Source organism: Rhinopithecus bieti, unplaced genomic scaffold (genome assembly GCF_001698545.2).
Source record: "Rhinopithecus bieti isolate Rb0 unplaced genomic scaffold, ASM169854v2 scaffold_12222, whole genome shotgun sequence".
NCBI classification, from domain to species: Eukaryota; Metazoa; Chordata; class Mammalia; order Primates; family Cercopithecidae; genus Rhinopithecus; species Rhinopithecus bieti.
Genome location: NW_016807125.1, coordinates 478,001 through 485,204, shown reverse-complemented (window position 1 = coordinate 485,204; position 7,204 = coordinate 478,001).

Below are 7,204 nucleotides of genomic sequence, written 5' to 3'. Positions count from 1 at the left end.
AGAACCAGTTTTTTGTTTCATTTATCTTTTGTATTATTTTGTTTCAATTTTATTTAGTTTTGCTTGGATCTCGGTTATTTCCTTTCTTCTGTGGTGTTTGGGTGTGGTTTGTTCTTGTTTCTCTAGTTCCTTGAGAGTGTGACCTTAGGTTGTCTATTTGTTCTCTTTCAGACTTTTGATGTAGGCATTTATGGCTATGAACTTTCCTGTTAGCATCACCTTTGCTGCATCCCAGAGCTTTTGATAGGTTGTGTCACTATTATCGCTTGGTTCAAATAACTTTTTAGTTTCATCTTGATTTTATTGTTGACCCAGTGATCACTCAGGAGCAGGTTATTTGATTTCCATGTATTTGCACGGTTATGAAGCTTCCTTTTAAAGCTGATTTCCAGTTTTATTCCACTGTGATCTGATAGAGTACTTGATATAATTTCAGTTCCATGCACTGATGAACAGAATGTATATTCTGTGGTTGTTGGGTAGAATATTCTGTAAATATCTGTAAGTCTATTTGTTCTAGGGTACAGTGTAAATCTATTGTTTCTTTTGACTTTCTGTCTTGATGACCTGTCTAGTGCTGTCAGTGGAGTATTGAAGTCCCTCGCTATTAGTGTGTTGCTGTCTATCTCATTTCTTAGGTCTAGTAGTAATTGTTCTATAAATTTGGGAGCTCCAGTGTTAGGTGCATATATATTTAGATTGGTGATATTTTCCTGTTGGACAAGGTTTTATCATTATATAATATTCCTCTTTGTCATTTCTAACTGCTATTGCTTTAAAGTTTGTTTTGTCTGATATAAGAATAGCTACTGTGAGATTTTTTGCTTTACAGAGGTTCTGTGTTGTTGTGTTTTCAGAAATTTTTTCAAGATTTAGAGCCCCCTTCAGAAATTCTTGTAGTGCTGGCTTGGTAGTGGCAAATTCTCTCAGCATTTGTTTGTCTGAAAAGGGCTGTTATCTTTTCTTTGCTTATGAAGCTTAGTTTCACTGAATACAAAATTCTTGGCTGATAATTGTTTTGTTTAAGGAGGCTGAAGATAGGGCCTCAATCCCTTAGAGTTTACAGGTTTCTGCTGAGAATTATACCGCTAATCTAATAGATTTTTCTTTATGGGTTATCAGATCCTTTTGTCTAACAGCTCTTAAGATTCTTTTCTTCATCTTGACTTTAGATAACCTGATGACAGTAGGCCTAGGTGATGATCTTTTTGTAGTGAATTTCCCAGGTGTTCTTTGAGCTTCTTGTAATTGGATGTCTAAGTCTCCAGCAAGGCTGGGGAAGATTTTCTCGATTATTCCCCCAAATAAGTTTTCCAAACTTTTAGATTTCTCTTCTTACAGGAATCTCACTTATTCTTAGGTTTGGTTGCTTAACATAATCCCAAACTTCTTGTTGGCTTTGTTCTTTTTTAAATTATTTTTTCTTTGTCTTTATTGGATTGGGTTAATTCAAAAACCTTGACTTTGAGCTCTGAAGTTCTTCTTTCTGCTTGTTTTATTCTATTGCTGAGACTTTCTAGAACATTTTGCATTTATCTAAGTGTGTCCTTCATTTCCTGAAGTTGTGGTTGTCTTTTTTTCATGCTATGTATTTCACTGAAAATTCCTTCCCTCATTTCTTGTATCATTTTTTAATTTCCTTAAATTGGATTTTATTTTTCTCTGGTTCCTCCTTGATTAGCTTAATAACTGACTTTCTGAATTGCTTTTAAATCAAGGATTTCTTCTTGGTTTGGCTCTATTGCTGGTGAGCTCATGTAATATCTGGAGGATTTTAAAGAAATTTATTTTGTCATATTACATGAATTGTTTGTCTGGTTCATTCTCAGTTGCCTACTTGCCAAAGCTATGTCAGAGGGAAGGGCTCAAGGCTGCTTTTCAAATTATTTTTGTCCTACAGGTGTTCCCTTGATGTTGTACTCTTCCCCTTTTCCTAGGGATGTGGCTTCCTGAAAGCCAAGCAGTAGATCTTCCGGCTCTAGCCACCCAGGAGGTCTGTCAGGCCCTGGGCTGGTACTGAAGGTTATCTGCAGAGTCCTGTGATGTGTGATGTGAACTGTCTGCAGGTCTCTCAGTCATGGATACCAGTACAGTATTTGGGATGTCTTCTGGGTCCCACAGGAGCAATCTGCTTTCTTCAGAGGGTCTGTGGATTCTCTTGGCTTTCCTGGTTTATTCCTGCAGCAGTTTGAGAGTAAAAGTTCATGATGCAATTCTCCACATACTGCTCTGTCTGTCTGAGTGGGAGCTGCAATCCAGTTCTGCCTCCTGTCTGCCATTTTTCCCCTGGTCCTGATTTAATTACCATAGCTCTATGGTAAGTATTACCATTGAGTAGAGTCATTCCTGTTAGTTTATTTTTCAAGATTGTTATACATATTCTGGATCTTGGGCCTTTCTGTAAAAATTTTCAGAATAAGATTGTCTATGGTCTACGTCTGCAAAAAAAAACCCTCTCTGACATTTGGATAGAAATTGAACAATTAGAAAAAAAAATGAAAAACTATAATGTTAAGTCTTTCAATTCATGGGCATCATGTATCTTTCTATTTATTTAAATCATTTGTTTTTTTAAAATTTTGTAATACTCATTACACAAATCTTGAACATGTCTTGCTAAGATTATATCTAAGTATCTCATTTTCTCTGGAGCAATTATAAATGATATAGTTTTAAATTTAATTTTCTAGAATATGAAACTTTGTTTTATTTGTGTTGACCTTTTATTCTGCGATCATGCTGAATTTACTTATTAGTTCAGAGAGGTTACTAAAATTCTTTTGAATTGTCTTTGTCATCATGTCAGTGAAGATAAGGGTGATTATATTTCTTTCCAATCAGTATACCTTCTTCCTTCCTTCATTTTTTACTTTTTACAGTATCTAAAACTTTTAGTACTATGTCATATAAGAGTGACAAGGGCATACACACTTGCCATAGGATGGATCTTAAAAAACAGTGATTTACTTTTTCAGTGCTAACTATGATATTAGCTATATTTTATTTAAGATGACCTTTAGCAAACTGATGCAGATCTCTTTTATTACTAACTTACTGAGATTTTTAATCATAAATTGGTATTATACTGTGTTAAATGCTTTTTTTGTGTGTCATTTGATATGATTATGTAATTTTCCTTCTTTAGCTTGTCCATGTAGTAGATTACATCAAATGATTTTGGAATTTTGAACCAGCCTTGCATACTTGGAGTCACACTTGGCCATGATGCATATTTGTTTTTACATTGTTGGGTTGATTTGCTAATCTATCTTTCTTTCTTTCTTTCTTTCTTTCTTTCTTTCTTTCTTTCTTTCTTTCTTTCTTTCTTTCTTTTGAGAATATGGCATCTGAATTCACAAGAGATATTGGCTCATAGTTGTATTAATTTCCTAGGACTGCCATAACAAATTATCCCCAACTGAGTGGCATAAAATAGCAGAAATTTATTCTTTCACAGTTCTGGAGACAAGAAGTTCCAAATCAAGGTGTTGACAGGGACATGCTCCTTCTGATAGCTCTAGGGGAATTCTATAAACTAAATCATGTGCCTGAACATTCATACATTGGAGTCCTAATCCCAATTTTATGGTGTTTTGAGATGATCCCTTTGGGACATAATTAACTCTAGATGAGATCATATGGGTGGAGGCCCCCTGCCAATTTTTTCTATTTTAGTCCAGGAGGACCCATTCCAGATTTCTGAATTCCAAAATTGTAAAATAATACATTTATGTTGTTTTAATCCACAATGTCTGTGGTAATTTGTTACAGCAGCAATAAGAAATTAATACAGTAACTTAAGAATTTGAGGAGGAGGATATTTATATTACAATGTTGATCTTTCTTTCCTAAAGTTCCAGACTTTCTTTTCTTATAATTATTTTTTTTCTGTTTGGAGAGATCCCATTTCTTGTGGTTACATCTACTGGTGACAGTTTTAGTTTTCCTACGTCTCAGAATGTCTTTATTTCATTTTCATATCTAAAGTTGAGTTGCACCATATATAAAATTGGCAGTTTACGGTTCTGTTTTACAGCATTTGAAAATGTGTCATTTCCTTCTAACCTACATATTTTGAGATTAAAAAAATAGGCTGTCATTCTAATGGGTATTCACTTACAGATAATCTCTGTCTGCTTTTAATTTTTTTTTCAGTTTTCAGAAATTAAATTATGATATATCTTGGCATAAATGTTTTGGGCTTCTCCTATTTAGGATTCATTCACCTTATTCAATTTGTAGTTTTATGTCTTTTGTCAAATTTTGAAAATTTTAGCCATTATTTCTTGTAATACTTTTTCAACTCATATTACTCTTTCTCCTTCCTTTCTGATATTCCAATAATACAACCTTTGGATATTTTTTATCATCCCCCAGATGCCTGAGGCATTGTTCTTTTTTTCCTAGTTTCACTTTTTTGTTGTTCAGACAAAGCATATTTTTTCTTGTATTATCAGATTCACTAATTTTATTTTCTGTCTCCACTGTATTATTGGTCCCATCTAATGGCTATTGAGAATTCTATATTTCCATTCAATTCTTTTAAATAATCTTATATCGTTGCTAACATTTTTAATTTTTTCATTTATTTCAAGAATATTTGTAATTATTTGTTGAAGGAATTGCATGATGGCTGCCCTAGAAGTGTTGTTAAATAGTTCCACCATCTGATTCAGCTTGCCATTGGCATCAGTTGATTGTTTCCTCTCACATAAGGCATGACTTTTCTGGGATTTGCTATGATATGTGTCTTTCTATTATATTTGGAGCATTTCAAATGTTATATTAGAAGAGTGTTAATTATATTTAAATATTATATTTTAGCAGGTACTCTGTTTAGGTTTAAGTTGTAGGTTCTGATCTTTGTGATCTGTATTTCTAATGATGACCTCATTTTCTGAGCACTTGCAGTGCTAATCTGGCTTGCTTTTTCCTGGCTCTGTTTGAGCTCCTTCTGGATTCCTAACGATGCTTCTTTCAGTAATGAAAGTCACTTCATTTGATGTTCTGGTCATTTGATATAGGATGGTTTATGACAGTCCTGTAGAAGGGATAGCATTTCCCTGGGTCTGTTTTGAGGTCACCTGATCCTGGTGGGCTCTCAGCTTTATCACTGCTGTACCACTGGTGGATGGAAGCATCTAACTGGGCTAATTTATGTCTGTGTGTGGAAGGCCAGGAGATTAGGAATATAAATTGTTCTCTGCCATTTTATGAAAGGTCAGGAGATCTCAAATCCAAATTACCTTATGTCATTGAGTGGACGGCTATGAAATACTTGGCCTGGGTTTTCTTCTGCCACTCCCGGAAAGCCAGGAGTCACTGGAACTGCATGGCTTTCTGTTGTTGGATGAAAGATTTAAAAATGCCTTTCCTGGAACATATTTTGCCATTCATTGAAGGGTCAGAAGACACTGCATGGTTGGCACTCCTAGTGTGAGTAAAGAGACTGCTGCTTTCAGTGGAGATAGAGCATAGCGTAGTGAGCCTGTCCCAATTCTGCTGTTGTGTCTGCTGCTGGCAGGTCAGGTCCACTGCTCTCAGCAGGCGTGGGATGTAATATGGCCTGACTCAAATGAGTTCTGCTGGTAGTGCTGCTATAGCCAGATCACCTCTGTTTCTAGGTGTGGGTCACTTTACTACATTCCTGGCAAACTTTCTCTCTCCCAGTCTTCTGGCAAAAACAAAACAAACAAAATTTAAAAATCCTTTTTTCTCCTTCTCCTTTTCTTTCTCCTTCTACTCCTCCCTTCTTCTCCTCCTTCTCCTCCTCCTCCTCCTCCTCCTTCTTCCTCTTCTTCTTCTTCTTCTTCTTCTTCTTCTTCTTCTCCTTCTTCCTCCTCCTCTTCCTCTTCCTCCTCCTCCTCCTCCTCTTCCTCTTCCTCCTCCTCCTCCTCCTCCTCCTCTTCTTCTTTCTTCTTCTGTCTATGCTTATTGGCACTTCTAAGTTGCAGAGTTTGGAAGAGCTCAATCTGGTATATGTGGGAGATTTTAAAAATTCCAGGAAAATTCATTTCAGTGTCATAAGTCCTCAAAGACTAGTCAGTTCACACTTTTTTCACCGTTCACCGTCCTAGATAATATCTGTCGAGTTATTTCTAGGATATTTTGTGTATTTGGAAGTATAAGGAAAAGAGAACCTATGTCATCTTATATCAGAACAAAAAATACCTGAATATTCATTTTTATATTTAATCCTATGTGTATACATATTCTATCTTATATGTGATGGTTTGAATATGTCCCTCAAAGTCTATGTGTTGGAAACTTAATCCTCAATGCAACAGTGTTGAGAGATGAGATCTTTAAAGGGTTCTTACATCCTGAACCTTCTGCCCTGATGAGTGGTTTAATGCCATTATCATAGGAGTGAGTTAGTTATCTCAAGGGTGGGTCCTGATAGAAGAATAAGTTTGAACTGCTTCCATTCTCTCTCTCATGGATGCACCTTTGCCCTTCTGCCTTTCCACCATGTATGACTCGGCAAGAGGCCCTTGACAGCTGCTGGCACCTTGATATTGGACTTCTTGGCCTTCAGGACTGCGAGAAATATTTTTTTCTTTATAAATAATCCAGTTTGGGGCAGTCTATGAAAGAAATAGAAAACAGGCTAAGACACTACTACATATATTTAATATTAATATTGTATCTTAATTACAAATATGTGTTTTGTGATACAGTATTCTGCATAATGTTGAAAGAACACTAAATATGTCCCATATTTTAAGTAAATTTAGTTACATAATAACAAAAAGGGAAGACTCTTAACACTTGCAGTTTGCAGATGAGAAAATTGAGAAACATATATTAAGTTACTTTCCCAGGTTTATGTGATGACTAGTTCATATAGCTAGATAGACCAACATGTAGTCTATCCAGTACATTGTTTAACCTATTGTTTACATATTTTGGAAACAAGAATATGCTGAAAGGTCCTAGAATTAATGAAATTGATTCCAATTTCTTATTTCTTAATCAAACTTAGTAGTTGAATTTTGCCTAGACCAGCTTGGTCAGGGAGACCCTAACCCAGCAGTGCTAGAGGAATTAAAGACACACACACAGAAATATAGAGTATTGAATGGGGAATCCGGGGACTCACAGCCTTCAGAGTTGACAGCCCCTGAACAGAGTTTGACTCACATATTCACTGACAGCCAGCTAGTGATAAGCATTATTTCTTTTTTTTTTTTTTATTTTTTTT